The sequence below is a fragment of the Dermacentor albipictus genome, unplaced genomic scaffold (genome assembly GCF_038994185.2).
Source record: "Dermacentor albipictus isolate Rhodes 1998 colony unplaced genomic scaffold, USDA_Dalb.pri_finalv2 scaffold_29, whole genome shotgun sequence".
Lineage (NCBI taxonomy): Eukaryota > Metazoa > Arthropoda > Arachnida > Ixodida > Ixodidae > Dermacentor > Dermacentor albipictus.
This window is the reverse complement of record NW_027225583.1, coordinates 2,723,961-2,740,783: the sequence shown is the minus strand read 5'-3', so window position 1 is coordinate 2,740,783 and position 16,823 is coordinate 2,723,961.

The following is a 16,823-nucleotide window of genomic DNA, read 5'->3' as shown; positions in this document are numbered from 1 at the left end:
TCTTGAGTCTGTTTGGTGTAAATTATACCTAGGCAAAAAAACAATCATAGTCTCTGTTTTCTACCATCCACCTGCCTCCTCACCTGATAACATTTTTCTGCTCGCTGATTACATCAACACGCACAGTTTTCATGCATCTAGCTTAATTCTAATGGGAGACTTTAACACACCAGATTTTCACTGGCCCTCACTATCGCATTACAGTTGTTTAGGTAGCGAACTAATTAACTTTTCTTGGGCTTACACAAGTAGTCAATGGCGCAACACGACAAAACACACTTCTTGACCTGGTGTTCATTAGTTCAGACCTTGTTGATAAGCTGTCTGAGTGTGAAATTACTGACGGCATTTTAGATCACAGGGCAGTGTTCATATCGCTAAACTGCACAGTTTGTAAACCACGTGCCGAAATTCAAACTTTTTTCGACTTTAATCGCTCTGACGACACGTCTATTCTTGATGTCTTATCAGAACGTTTTGAATCGTTTTGCACACTTAGTAAAGACTGTGACGTGAATACATTAGTTCGCCAATTTGAAAACTTATAAAGCTGTGTATTCAACGCTTTGTTCCGTTAAAAACTAAGAAAAGAAATCGTTCCCTCCCTTGGATTACTAGAGAAATCTTGCAGTTATCACGCCGCGTTAGAAGACTGAGACGCTCAAAACGTAGTAATGACCCTGATGCAATTGCTAGATTCACCTCTGCCAAAGAGGAACTAAATTTGAAAATGAATACGGCCAAAGATTTTTTCTTTCATATCGAGCTGCCAGGTTTACTAAGAAATAATCCTCGGAAGTTCTGGCGTTCTGTCATGCCTACTACTGAAGCTTCATCTTCATTCACTATCAATGATGAAACTATAAATGATCCTGCACGCATCTCCAATGCATTCAATGAATATTTCCATTCGGTGTACGCAAATGATTCTCATGTCTGCCCTGCTTTTGATAATGATTCAGATTTTTCTATTTCCGACATTTCCGTTGATGTTAATGGCGTTCTTAATTTAATTCTAAATTTAGACACAAAAAAGTCTAGTGGCTCCGACGGTATTCCTAATTCATTTTTACTTCGCTATTCACAATGGACATCACGCTATCTTGAAATTATATTCAATAAGTCTCTAGATACAGGAATCGTTCCTTCATCGTGGAAACTTGCAAGAGTAATACCCTTGTATAAAACAGGCAGGAAGACAGACATAACGAATTACAGGCCCATTTCTTTAACTTCCCAATCGTGCAAAATGCTGGAACATATTATTTACAAACACATAATAGATTTTCTGGAGTCCAACACCATTCTAACTAATGTTCAGCACGGCTTTAGACGTGGTTTCATTACTATCACGCAGTTAACCGACTTCACCCATGACATCGCTTATCAGTTGGATCTCGGTAAACAGATTGATGCTATCTTCATTGATTTTTCTAAAGCTTTCGATTCATTACTTCATTCTCACCTCTTGCAAAAATTAAATGCAATACTAAAAAATTCCCATCTGGTCAATTGGATCGCTAGTTTCCTTTCTAACCGGTCCCAATACGTCAACTTTAGTTCTGCAAGGTCCTCCATACTTGAAGTAGGCTCCGGGGTTCCTCAAGGATCCGTCCTAGGTCCTTTATTGTTTTTAATTTATGTCAATGACCTCCCAAAACATGTTTCCTATAATATTCGTCTTTATGCCGACGATTGCGTCTTATACGACGTGATTGATTCCCCGAATAGTTTTCAGCGATTAAACGATTCCTTTATCTCTTTCAGTGCTTGGTGTGAAAAATGGAAAATGAACATTAATTAAAAAAAACGGTTGTTTTGTCCTTCACGAAAAGAGCAGCACCTGTAATTGCGACATATTCATTGAATGGGTCTCCTTTAACCAGACTTCGACAATACAAATTCCTTGGCGTAACATTTACTCACAATCTCTCATGGACTACACACATTGACCAAACATGTTCAAAGGCGCTAAAACAGCTTGGATACCTACGTCGTACTATGCAAAAGGCTCTGAAAGCAACAAAACTTCTATTGTATAAAACTGTCTTCTCTGCACACCAGCAGTCGATGTGCTTCGTCGGTGCGCTGAATGTACTCCCCGACGTCAGGAGCTACCTTGTGGAGCTGATCAACGTCTTCATACGGAATCATTGCGTCTGGCATAGTTTGAACAGCTCGACCATAAACGAGGCAGAACGACATGAATCGTGCAGTTACCTGCGTGCCAGAGGTCTACACAAACATTACGTATGGCAGGATTTCATCCCATGTTTTGTGCGGCACATCCACGTACATAGATATCATGTCTGCCGGTGTTTTGTTTAGTCTTTCTGTCAAGCCGTTAGTCTGGGGGGTGGTATGCCGTGGTTTCGATGAATCGAATCGTGTAACTGAATTTGAAAATGACGTCCAGAAGTTTCGCCGTAAAAACTTTCCTTCGGTCAGTGACGATGAATGACAGTGCGCCATGCACCATGTAATGCATAAAAAACTCGGCAACTTCAGAAGCTGTACGGCATGGTAGTGCCTTTACCTCAGCGTAACGCGTCAAGTAATCAGTTGCGACAGCGCTCCAATTATTGCCGGACGAAGACAAGGGAAATGGTCCAAGACCGTCCAATATAATTTGATCAAACGCCGTACGCGGAGGGTCCATGGGTTGTAGAAGGCCTGCAGGCTTTGAAGGATGGTGACTTGCGGCGCTCGCATTCATGGCATCCTTTCACGTAGAGTTTGACGCATGCAATCAGTCTAGGCCAGTAGTACAGTTGCCGTACCTTGTCCATAGTCCTTGAGTAGCACAAGTGGCCAGATATCGGCTGGTCGTGGCAGGCTAATAGGATGTCGTCACGAAGGGCTTCAGGTACTACTAGAAGATGTGGTTTGTCCCCGGCACCTGTGCTTTCGTATCAGATGCGCTCTCGTAGGCAAAATGATGACAGCCTTCGTGAAATAGGGCGAGGAATGGACGCCATGCCGCCTTCTATGTGATCGATGATTGGCCTTAATTCAGCGTCCGATCGCTGTTTAGTGAGTTGATCCGGCCCGCTGAAGGCTCTCAGGTAGTCGTTGTCGTCTTCCTCGCCAGGATTCTGAGATTCAACAGGTGCTCGTGATAGTGTGTCAGCATCTTCATGTCTTCTGCCTGACCCATACAAAGATGGTGATGTTAAATTCCTGTAGTCGCACACTCCAACGTGTCACTCATTCAGAATGGTATCGGAGCTTGGTCAACAAGCACAAAGAATGACCTGTCACCACTTTAAATGGCCGCCCGTAGAGATACGGTCTAAACTTTGTAGTAGCACAAAAAACCGCGAGGCACTCCTTCTCTTCGGTGGAATAATTGGACTCTGCGTGTGACAGAGTGCGGCTTACGTAAGCGATAACTCGTTCAGTGCCGTCTTGCCGTTGCACCAGGATGGCTCCGAGACGGATATTGCTGGCGTCAGTGTGCACTTATGCGTCAGCATCCTCATGAAAATGACCGAGCACCGGAGGAAAAGACAAACGACGTTGTAGCTTCGCAAAGGTTGTCTGCTCTTCATTAGTCCAGAGTAATGGTATTTCGTCACGCGTAACGCGAAATAGCGGCTCTGCAATCTTCGAAAAGTTTTGAATGAAGTGTTGATACTATGCATACCAGCACAAAAATAGTCGGACAGCTTTCTTGCCTTTTGGAGCTAGGAATGGAGCTTCGGCACCACTCTTCTCGAGATCAGGCCGACCACCTGGTGCGCTCACGACTTGACCAATTAACTCTGGCTTGAGTGTAATATCAGTCAATCGAGTGGCTTGGAGTACATTCTGAAGGCGTCGAGGGTGCTCGCCAAATGTTTCCGAGAAAACAACGACATCATCGAGATAGACGAGGCAGCCTTTCTATTTGAGGTCAGCGAGAATGGTATCCATCATTCGCTGGAATGTGGCTAGAGTGCAACAGAGGCCGAAAGGGGGTACTCTAATCTTGTGAACGTCGTCCGGAGTCAGAAAAGCAGTTTTCTCCCGGTCCCGCTTATCTACTTCAATTTGCCAGTAGCCACATTTCAAAATCGATAGAGGAGAAATAATTCGTGCGCCTCAGCCTGTCCAGAGAATCGTCGACACGAGGTAACCAGCAGACGTCATTCTTTGTGAAGCTGTTTAGCTTCCAATAGTGCACATTTACCTGATGTGTGCCATTTTCTTTAACAAGAAGAACTGGCGATGACCAGGGACTGCACGAAAGCTGTATTACGCCGTCTTGAAGTGTTACCTTCACCTGTGTATGAATCGCATGTCGTTCCGCCGGGGAAACACAATAAGGCTTTTGCCGTATGGGGGGCACGTCGTCATAGATGACCATGCGGTGTATTGTAATCGATGTTTGCGTATCTTCGACGACCATGCAAATCAAGAGTGCATGTCGAGTTAGAGCTCGCGCGGGACTTGTTTGTTTTCTTCAGGAATCGTTGTACTAATGTCGACGTTGCGTAGACGTACTTCGACAGTGCCGATTGCCTCGGAAACAAAACACACAGTTTCATTGGCGATCGAGTTGGTGTAGACGATTACAGTACCGGGGAAAAGGTGCCGATGTTCGTAGCTGAAGTTCGTCACAAGAACCTCACAGTGGCCATCATGGAGATTAATAAGGCTTCTTGCTACGCAAACACCTTGAGAAAGCAGGAGCGAGCGATTACTTTCTATGACCGCTTCATCGTGTAAGAGTCTGTCACATGCCACATGAACCACGACACTTGCATGCAGTTGTATCGTGACAGCGTCGTCGATGACACTAAAGGATGGTCGAGGGTGGATGGTTTTGCTGGTCGTCGCTGTTGCGCGCTTTGTCGAGAAAGTGATGAAGTGTTGTTGGATGTTCATTTCAGCTCCGTGCTCCCCGAGAAAGTATGTGCCGATGATTACGTCTCGAGAACACTGATGAAAAATGATCAAGCTGGCAACAAAGTTAGACCCGCGAACCTGCATTCGTGCCGTGCACATGCCGAGTGGTGTGACGATGTGCCCTCCAGCTGTACGGACCGACGTTTGATTCCAAGGCGTCGTCACTTTCTTCAGAAGTGTGGTGAGTTTGTCGCTGATTATAGACTAATCCGCTCTAGTGTCCACTAAATCAGTCAATTCACGACCGTCTAGCAGTAGAGGAATGTCCAAGGAAACTCTTCTTCCGTAATCCGCAAGTACTGTCATCGTCGATGCATCGTGCGTCCACGTACGTGTCAGTAGGACACCTTGAGTGCGTCAAAACTGAGCGGCTTGGTCCCCGAAGGCCGTTGTGGTTAGTTTCCCGGCGCGGGCTGGGCGATCGACCCTGCAACACACTGGAATACTTACGGCCAGCCGAAGAAAACCGTCGCAGCGAAGGGAAGCGTGACTGGTGTCGAGCTGATGGGGATCCGCGCTGCTGGGCAACGTATTCTTGAATTTCAGGAGGACGCTGGCTGAACCTAGGTAGTGGTAAGTTTGCTGAGAATCCCAGTAGCCTGAGCTCTCGATAGGAGCACTGTCGGTAGGCAAGCCCAGCTTCGCCACAGTTAAAGCAAACGGGAGGGCGATCAGGTGATCACACCTATGAGTTCCTTCGGGCCTGTCAGTGATCCTCGTAACCCGAGGCTACTTGGACGAGCTGTAGCATCGCCAGGCACGCGTTGCGAAGCGGGGAGGCACGAGGGGCTGGTTGCCTCCAAGCTTGCGAACATTCCATACGGGGGCTGTCAGTTCTTAGCGGCCAAACTTCTGTGTTGGAGGATGGTTCTCTTAGCGCATGCTGGACTGCGTCACGGAGAGCGCTGGACAAAGAGCTGAGCGTTGTCTGTGAGGGTAGTTCTTCGCGGACTACGGAACAAATGAGCAATCAAAAGAAATTGACGTGGCTCCCGAGAGCCCCGAATGCGTCCGTAGGTGAGGCAGCGTTCACTTGGCGCTCGTATGATGGTGCACGCTGCCAAAGAGTCGTGTTTCATAGTGACAGCCTCGGAAAGAAAATCTGACATGGTCTTGGAAGAAATATGCACGGGACTGCCGAACAGCTGCTTTTTCACTCCGCGCATCAGGTACCCCACCTTCATTTCTTCCGACATGCTGCGGTAGGTTCGTCAAAAGCGACGCTTCGTGACCTCGACATACATTACCACATCTTCATTTGGCATTTCTATACGTTACTGGAGATCACTCTCAGCTCGCTCTCTGCGGTCGGGGCTCGCATACGTCTCAAGGAGCCAGCGTTTGAATCCTGCGCATGAAGTGAGGGCATCTGCACACTTCTCATACCAAACACGTGCGTCATCGTTAAGACTGAAACATACATTTTCAGTTTGTCTGCGTCATCTCACTTCTTGAACGCGGCAACACGTTAATGGTATAGCAGCCAATTTTCAACATCCTCATGTATGGCGCCGTTGAAGGGATTCGACGTTCGCGGATTGAGTAGCGTACAGTGAATCGGCGTTGTGTCTTCCGAACCGGTTGGGGTGGTCTGAGCTACCATTTTCCCTGGGAGGAGTCCAAACTCAGGGGCCTGTCCACAGACCCTTCTGCTGGCGCGGTGTACAGCATAACCACCCGTACGTGGCGGGAGCTACTGCTGTTCGGAGGGGTTTCGTGCATCGATTAGATTACGCCGCACCTCTACCAGTTTGTCACGCACGAAACGTCACGCCACCCAGTTTGTCAGGTGTTCGGTCGGGGCTGTGTATGTAATTCCCCTGACATGTGGAAAAGTTTACATTGGCCAGACGGGCCGTTGTATAAATGAACGACAAAGGGAACATAAGCTTTCTATGGTTAACGAAAAAGGGTCAAATTTGGCCTTACACTGCTGCGCATGCCCTTTGGCTATGCCTCATAAAGCATGCCAGCCTTTGCTGGCTAGAACCAAAATCTTAAGGCGCAGTCGTAACCAGGTAGCACGTGAACTCGCAGATGCTTTTTACATTGATAAGTCAGGTGATGAATGCGTAAGCGATTCTAATATCAATTTGCATAAGAAAGAGAAAACGTTCTTGGCATGTGCGCTTAGGCAATGATTGAATAAGAATCTAGGTATATATATATATTTATGTTCTTTCTGAATAAAATCAGTCGCGAGTTTGCACCCGTCCATGTCCTTACTCGTCTGTGTCTTTTTTAGCGCAATTCCCTTCCTTAAGTACTTTCACTTTTTGTCGTTTCTTTATTAGGTCCTTTGTTAGATTGGAGAGCTTGTCTGCTGGTTGCCTTGGTGCCTTTCCTCCGACTTCACTTGCTGCCACTGAAACCAGCCTCGCTACGGTTTTATTCATTGACTCCATGTCATCTTTATCTCTCTGTCCTAAGGCTGCACATTTGTTTGCAAGCACCAGCCTGAATGTGTCTGCTTTTACCATTACTGCCTCAAAGTTGACCTGTTTCTTCTTGACCAAATTAGCTGTTTCTCTCTTCAACTTGAGGTGAATCCTAGACCTCACTAACCTATGATCCCTGCACTTTACCCTACCTAACACTTATCCTGCGCTTTGCTGGGATCGCGGAAAGTATGAAAATCAATTTCATTTCTTGCTTCACGATTAGGACTTTTTCCAGGTTCACTTTCTTTTGCTACGCTTCCTGAACAAGGTGTTCAATATTCGTAGCTTAGTCCCTTCTGCGAATTCTACCAGCACCTCTCCTCTAGCATTCCTAGAATCGACGCCTTAGTTGCCGATTGCTTGTTCACTAGCCTGCTTTTCCCCACTTTTGCATTGAAGTCGCCCATTACTACAGAATACTGAGTTTGCATTTTTGTCATCGCAAATTCAACATATTCATAAAACTGATCTACTTCACCATCATCGTCACTGGATGTTGGAACGTCGTACGACCTTTGATCTGTATCTCTCATCAAGTTTGATTACGACTACTGCTACCCTCTCACTAACGCTGTAGAATTTGTCAGTGTTGCCCGCTACATCCTTATGGATTAGGAATCCTACCTCGTATTGTTTATCTGGGGACCTCTATAGCAGAGAACATGGCCGTTAGTCAGCCCTGTATAAACCTCACCAGTTCTTCTAATCTCGCTTAGGCCAATTATATCCGAAACAATATCTGATATTCATAATGGCAAAGCCTATAGCGCAATTGAAAAAAACAGGGATGTGACAGTTAAACAGGATTGCGCTGTCCGGTTTCTTTGTCACATCCCTGCTTTTTTTTAAAATTTGCTGAAGGCTTTGCTATTATGAGTAAACCGTAACAATTAGCCCAAGAATCAGCCTTGTTGGATAGCTGATAGTTACCCAAAGAGTTCTGTAAGCTAGGCGCACTCGAGAGAGTTCGACTGTTAAAAGTTGCCAGGTTCAGTGCTCATTCGGACAAAGTAGCGGTATTATACATGGCTTTCAAATAAACCATTAGGATGCGAGTAGAACCATTGCAAAACCCCCGTAAACAATCTAAAGTATTCACATAAAATATAAATGTATCAATCAAATTCGCCCTCTTTGAATTTTCTAGGCCATGCAGTTTACGAAATTGCCATATCTGTTCTTGGTGCAGAGCGTGCTTTCAATAGCATTAATTGGCAATGAGGCTTGAATGAGATAGTGCTTTTTTTGAAAAACAATGCTTAATTTTTTTCTTCTTTTCTTTCAGGCCATCGAGCTTTTGTAACGGCCGAGCTCCTCATGGCGAGCTTGCACTCCTTGGCGGATGCTGTAGTGATGTTTTACATTTATTTTTGACACGGTCAAGTTTTTTTTTTTAAATAAAGGGGGTTGATGTTGGGGTTTGTTTTCACATGGGATAAGTGCGGAGTTTTGAATGTGCACTCGCAGTACGACTGATAAACACAACAAAGAGTGAAGGAACTGAAAGCGCAGCAAGCAACCGACATAGCCATCGATGCCGTTTGCTTCAGAGACACGGAGTCGAAGCTTTCAAACGCATCGTGCCAAAATACGTGTTGCTGGCTGTAGATACATCGATTCACGTTGAAGCGCTGAAACTAATATCGAAACAAAAGAGGATAAGGTTGCTCCCTGGAGTTCACTGTAGCTGACAGCGCTCCGAAGAGTGAACCGCTGGCACGGCTTGCGCGACCTCGTTTTTCGGGGCGAAGAATTCGATAATCGCGACAAGCTCTGCGCTGTCGCTTTCGGCATGTCCAGTGACGGACATGAGGCAAACATCGCAGCGAGAACAACGGGACAGAGAGAACAAACAGGTCGCCGAGCGTCCATAAAACAAAAGAACAGAACGAAAAGAAAAACCCTATTTTCCTGATATGCGACACTTCCTTTCCAAAAAGTCATGCGCGATATCCATAATAGAAAAGAACCATTTGTACTATACCACAATTCTAAAACGTCGCATGGACATATATGGAAGCGTACGAGTTTTGATACAGCATATACTTTATGATCATGTAGGATTGCGGCCAAAAGGCAAGGAGCAAGTTTCCGACGTATTTTCGGAGTCCGCTGATTGACGTTGGCCGGCTTTCGTGCTTTGATGGCCATTTCGGTCGTGGGTTCAGAAGGGTTTGGGTGCGAGCTAGGTGACATGGATCATTCATATTTAAAACAGCGCCAAAAAACACGGACAAGGGAGGACACAGGACGAGCGCTGTCCGGACACAGGACCGCCCACGTCCTGTGTCCTCCCTTGTCCTTGTTTTTTGGCGCTGTTTTATATATGAATGGTCGTGGGTTCTCTGATCTGGCATGGATAGATTTCGATTCCGGCATCGAGTGAGTGCCTCTCCCAGGGTCACATTGTCCTTGACAATGACGGCCGACACCGACGATCCGTTAGAAACTTGTTCTGTGTGGTTGGGGCACTGTGGGCACAGGACACGTAAAGCAACATTTTTTTTCAATAACGATCCAGTATCCATAGGGAAAGCCTACTGAGACGACACATTTCAAGAGAAACTGAAGCTGTACAAGGTATTTTGCAAATGGTGTTACTGCCTGTGATATTATATTCTCGGACTAGCTAACTGCGAAAAAAATTTTGAAACAGATTCCTTATTGCAGGAGTTAAGCCTACACGCACACGTACAAATTCTAAAGGGACACTAACTCGAATTCGTAAATTAGTTTAGACTGACGAAGTGCTCTATCGAAAGTGTGTTTTCATTAATTGCGCCGCAATAGGTCAGCGACTAGGGGAAAATAAAGTTAGAAGTTCCATTCTTTCTTAACTTTGTGCTGAAACCCAAGCACCAAAACATTAGTGTGGCATCGCGGTTTTCGAAGTATATTTAAGAAGAAAGCCTTAAGTGAATCGTTGCACCATGGCCTTGACAAAAAAAACGTAGTACAGTGCATAGAGTTTCCTACAAAATTACTAGAGGGAACTCTGGCGCTGCAGTCGTTGTCCTACCATGGGAATGATGGGAAGTACATGGATTTGTCTGATCTTCGTGCTTATGGATTCAAACGTTTCTGTGGCGTTGTATATTACGCTTCATAAATCTTATTGTCGTATATTTCAGTGCAATTTATCTTCTTCGAAGTGCAGAAGACGCCGGGAACGCGTACAATTGCTATTAATTGCAACGATTGAGCTTGTCTATGTGCCCAAATCGAAACGCGCCAAGCGTCTCTAGCGTCTCAAAGCACTGGCATGCCCGCGATAAGTTCATAAGTGCGTTTCATTCGCTTGTCTTTTTTTGTCTTTATTCAGTTTGTCGATACATGCATCCTTGGCTTAATGGTTTCAATATCAGGCTTCTGTACTAGAGTCCCTGTGTTCGAATCCTGCCGTCGGGCAATTTTAATGATGTTTATTTAATTATTTATTACGCAGTAAACTGTTGAAAATGAGTTTACAAAGTCAGAAAGCCGTTTGAAGCCAAAAGGACGAAGTTTAGGCAAATCCATGTACTTCCCATAATTCCCATGCTGGGACAAGCGCTCCCATTGTAGCTCACGTAGACACTAGCGCCAGAGTTCCCTCTAGTAATTTTGTAGGAAACTCTATGGTACAGTGGACTGAAACAAACACGTGGCCTTCTCTGAGCAAGTGGCGGGTGGAAAGGGGCACGAACGCTGCGCACAGACAGAAAAACAAGTGTCGCGTCGCTGACGTCACGCGATGGCGGCGGCGGCGGCGGCGGTTGCGGCAGCTGCGGCGACAGTCTAGTGCGAAGCGAGAGAGACCTCGGTGGAGGAGGCTAGCCCGGGGCCTAGCGGATTGCGCGGTAGGCCGCGGAAGTATACGCTACGGTTCCAAGCCAGTAACGACGTGCGACATGCGAAGCGGCGCGAGCAAGGCGTTCAGTGAAGATTTCGGCAACAGTGACGGCGTAGTCTCTGACGTCACAAACACAGGGTGGCCAGCAAAACATCATGATTCGGGAAGACGCAATCAATCTTTAGAATTTATTTGATGGAAGACTAAATGTTTTGCAGTCGTATTGTTTGGTATAGATGATCAGAGTGCAAAAGAGAACATATGAACCTCGGTGGATATACACGTGACGCGGTGGAGTCTACAACCACTGATTTTCTGACGTGGCGTAAAAATGTCGGCGTGTTCATTTACTGAAGAAAAAATTTACTACGTCAAAGTTGTGCTATTCTAACACCAGGAACAGCAACAGTGCAACAAGAGCAAGGTGTTGCTTTCCGCTGCTGAGAGAATATAGCTTATGTGTGTTCCGCTTGTGTTACTCATTTGTAACATATACTGGCGACAAGCATGCTGCACCTTTAGGTAATGCATTAGGTGCTCGCATGTGTCGTTGAGGAGGTCGACCTAAAGCGTCGCTCGCGTACTTCACACTGCGGCTCGTTGTCTCTTGCAAGAAGTCTGAGCCCTCCGATCGTATAACTTAACACACTGCCACGTGCACGGCAGGCCTTCGCCTTCACGTGTTACAGGAGTGTCACGTGCTGCCGAACTTTTCTTTTTCGTATCCGGGCCGTGGTGGCTTGATAAAGGTTTTGACATTTGTAGAGTTCAGCCTCAGGTTCTGAGGACAAAATGTAGTCCATCTTTCTCGATAAAAAAAAAAAATTCGGTAGGTGCGAGCAGACACGGCGAAAATCTGTGACGTCATGGCTATTTGGTACGGGAAATTGACGGCGGCGTCGCTGACTGCTTTCGTTTTTGCATGTTCTGCGGCATATAATGCCTCCTGTCATGGTAAGAGCATGCGCATTTTTTTGGGGGGGGGGGGCGCATCGTAGAAAAGTAATTCAGTAAAACCAGTCATACGCGCATATACAATGTTTCTTTAATGTAGCCTAACGCAATATGCGCTATAACTCGGCGTTTTTCTTTTGCTGTGGTTTATTTTACTGCGAAATGTTGTGGTTGGCTATTGATGAATCCGCTATCCCAAAATTGTAGCAAGAAATAAAAAGGGATATGAACACGCAAAACAAGGAAATAAACATGCCTAGAATAAAAGTTGAAAAAGGAAAGACCTCTCCTTACTGCCGGAAGAAAGATACCAGAAACATCGATGGTCATACTAATATTACGATATAAAGCTGCAAAATATAGGGCCAGAGCATGGTCCATGAGGAGCATCTGTAGTCTTCTAGCTTTTCTTAAAGTTTGATTATAGAGTCCCTAACGCGAGAACTGCGTCATGGCATTGGGTTGAAATATAAAGGAAGAAAATAAACATTACTTCAAACCATTAAAAGATGCCATACCCGCGGGGAAATCATCATGACGTTGCATTTTCATTGAAATTGGGTCACTGAAATTTTACCCCGCTATTCACATGGATTACTCATTTCCGCATGAAAATCGCGCAGGTCTTTCACGGATTCCCTTTAATTGTAGACAGGAACAGGGTAGGAGCAATTTCACTACGATGACTGCGTTGCCCGCTGAACTGTTCCTGGTGTTAGAATAGCACAACTTTCACGTAGTAAATTTTTTGTTCACTAAATGAACGCGCCGACATTTTTACGCCACGTCAGAAAATTAGTGGTTGTAGACTCCACCACGTCACGTGTAAGATAGTCCAATTGCTAAAGAAAACGCATAAAAAACGGTATATAGAGAAAAAGAAAGAAAAAAAAAAGCGACATACATATCGAAAGTGATAGCGGTGCCTGAAGCACCGAGGGCTAATTTTGGTGACGTCACTGGCAGCGTCGGAGCTGGCACGCCCCATGACCGGGATTACCAGCAGTGACCCTTCCGAGAAAATACGTTAAACATTAACAAAGCCTAAACGCTCTTTTTGTTTTCTTTTGTTTCTTTTTTGCCGCACGTGTTTTCTAAATCTGGAAATAAATCGTAACATTCACTTTATTAAGCCGAAGTAGCTGCCATTCTTGTAGTTCATTAAATGATCACTGAAGCTTTGCACCAGCAAATAGGTCGAACACATGTCGTTCACAACAAGAATAGCCGAGCCCACGTCCTTTAAACACAGGTTAACGAGGCATCGGCACCCACAGTTGCTGCTGCCACCTTGATGTCACCAGCTGCAAGTACATGGCAGCCAATAGAAATCCTCCATCAGAGGGCGCTGATCGTGAGTGTGCACGAACGATCTTTGAAGAAAGTAATTTGCGTAGAAACAACACAACTCTCGGTCGTGCTGTAATATGGTGCGCACAAGATAATCACCTGGAGTAATGTACGCACGAATTTCATTCCTATCTATAGAAAGAAGAAAATCGTCGTAGCCCTTAAACTAGGGCATTAGGAGTGATAAAAACAATGCCGTAGGGAAGCGTTTAAATAGGTGGACATACCGGAAACGAGGGAGAGAGGAAGATAACCTTGGCAGTGGACATAAAAGTAACGAGGTTGTCCGCGTACGCGAAAAAAGGGTGCGGTCCATGCAAATGACCACGAAGCCTGGAGTGAATGTTCCTTATAACTTATGCATGATCAACTGACGATGAAGAGTCGCTTGTCAGTTTTAGAAATAAATGGTTTGAAAGAGACAGACAGACAGACAAAGAACTTTATTAATGGTCCTGAGGAACCGGCGTTAGGGTACCTCCCGTTTCAGGGAGTCCCCGTAGCCGTCGCGGGCAGCACCCACGTCGGGGTCGGAAGATCATGGTCCTCCGCCCTGTCGCAGGCCCTCTGGACAGCGCGTAGTTGCTCTGAGAGGTCGCCGCTCTTAAGGGCTGCCTCCCAGTCGGTTAGAGTGGTTAGCGATGAGCTGCGTAACGCAGGTAACGCCAGAGCATATGGGACAAGGAGCAGTACGCCTCCCCACAGTCTGGACAGTGGGGTTCTAGATTAGGCGTGAAGTGACTGAATCTGCCCCTGGAGGGAAATGACCCCGTTTGAAGCATGCGAAACTCCAACGATTGTGGTCTATTACGTTTAGGGTGTGGTAGCGGAAAGGCCCGGCGAGCAAGTTGATAATGTGTCAAGATTTTATGCAAGGTGAGAAGCGAATCCCTGTACAGCCCGAAGTCGCTGCCCGTGAGTCCACCTGAACCGCCGCGGTGTGTAAGACCTCGCGCACAGTCATGGGCCAACTCATTGGCGTTAACAAGCTCAGAGTGTACATTGATTCCCATATGGGCCGGGAACCATTTGATACTATGAAAACCAGCAGCCCCCTCACTGCCGAGGATGGCCGCCACCTCCTTTGAGATCGAGCCGGAGGCGAAAGCTCGGGCTGCCGATCTAGAGTCTGTAAAGATATTGGAACGTAGAGGGTCCTTCAGTGCTATAGCTATAGCAACCTGCTCGGCTGCTGTTGAAGAAACCTTCCGCTCGGATGCTGAATTCATGAGAGTGCCATTAGAGTCAACCGAAACTACGGCATAGTGATCAGAACACTCGTACTGGGCGGCATCAACGAAACATGCCAGATTCGGAGTGGCAGCAGCCGCTTTTAACAGGGAACGAGCCCTGGCTACCCGGCGCCAAAGGTTAGCGAGACATCGAGATGTCCTTGACATGTTGACCCATTAGTAAGCGGCCGATATGCTCTGGAAAGGTAGTTCATCATACTGAGCTATTTGGGATCGTCAAAGGGTGATAGGTTATAGCAGGGCGTGGCGCGGCGCATGCGAGTATAGAGCTTGATATCTTTGTGCCCTCGTTATTGGTCAACGGTAAATTACACGTTCTTCTCCCATGGCATCATCAATTGCCGACGGTCGTTAAACTGACGCGCACTCAATTTAATTCGTGCCTGAATCCAGCAACTACAATCTCTGCGTATTCAAAATACGCTTCAATTTGCTGCTTTACCGTTAGAGGTTGCGGTGAAATTGCCCATATTTATTTGAATTTCCGACGAAGACTAACGTTTCTAATGCCCGTAAATTCTTCGATTTTGCCCTGAGACACGGGGCGTCCTCGCCGACTGGCTGTATCGTGGTGCTCATTATTCGCAGCTGCAACTTCATGTGCACGTTTTCCGAGAAAATAAAACACACACACACACGCACTCACAAAAAACAATAAACAAACAGATGCTCGAATCTTGTACCCGATGGCGTCTCGTGGTGCCTAAGTCATTCAACTGCGGTGAAGTGATTCGAGCGATAAATGGTTTGCAGCCATAGCATACCAGTGAAAGACATACCAGTGAAAGACTAAAAACTCTTATTGGTTCGGTCATGCTATACGCTAAAACAGTTTTCCTACTTACCGAAGAGGTCCGGCGACTTTACATGTACTTATGTCGACGCAACACGTCCGGCCATTTCGGTAGTTAAGACAAGCATGAGGTCTTTCTCCATGCTGGTCAAACTGGCGGTATTCTGCGAGGTGTAGCTTGCAGGAGCGATTAAGTTTTACAATGGCAAAATGTGCAAAATTCAGAACATCACCGTTTCAATGAATGACATCAGCTAGTGGTGTTCGAAACATATGCATTGGCCCTACGGCAATGATTGACTTTAACGAAGTCAAGCTTTGTATATTTCTGCTGCAGGATTTGGTGAGTTGCTTCAACGAGAAAAATTTGCTTTTGCCTTGACACTACCCTTTCGATAAACATGAATCTGGATAAAAACTGGTGCATTAATATGTGTAAGCGACTGTCATTCCAATTCTGGGCTATCCAGCAGGCTCACGATGTGGCCGTGAGGCTTGGCCTTCCGGTCCCGACGTGGGAGCGGCCCGCTTAGTGATTAATTATCACTACTTGCAGGACCAAATAAAGTTTTCCTTCCTTCCTTCCTCCATGACCAGCGGAGATACGTCAAAGAAGATAAATGGGCACAATAAAGGCGTAATATGTCTCCAAATCGCTGCTGGGTAAAGGCAGGCGCCGAGAGGTAGGTCACAACATGAAATTAATTCAAACTTCACTCGAGGCTGTCACCTACGCTGGGGTGCTTATGGCCCCAGCCCGCCCAAATCGTCGGACATGTGAACAAAGTTTTCACTCATTCACCTGGAATAGAAGGAAAGGAGCGTCTACTAATTGGCTGCTACACGAGCAGCTTGCGACACCTACGACCCGCCACTATAGCATGGTATAGCTATGGCTTAACGCCGCTGAGCGCACTACGTCGCTGGTTCCGTTACCGGACACGAAAAGATTCAGCTAAAGCCCAAATGCAGAAACACCAGTTCGCTTACATATAGGCGCGTCTTGGAAATCGCTGGGATTTCCATAAGAATTCATCTCATTCTTGCCACTACACGGCGCTTCTCATGGCCATTAAGCATTCTTCAGACGGCATGCCCGAGGAATCGATAATCCTTGACTGGGAAATGCCTTCGGCGGATTGTTTTCCCCACGCGGCTCTCTTGGAAAGACGTTTTATTTTTTCAGTACTCTTAGGATATCCGTGTACTCGACAACGAAGGCCACATGAATATCAACAAACAACTGCTACTCCCAGAGAGATGATATATATATATATATATATATATATATATATATATATATATATATA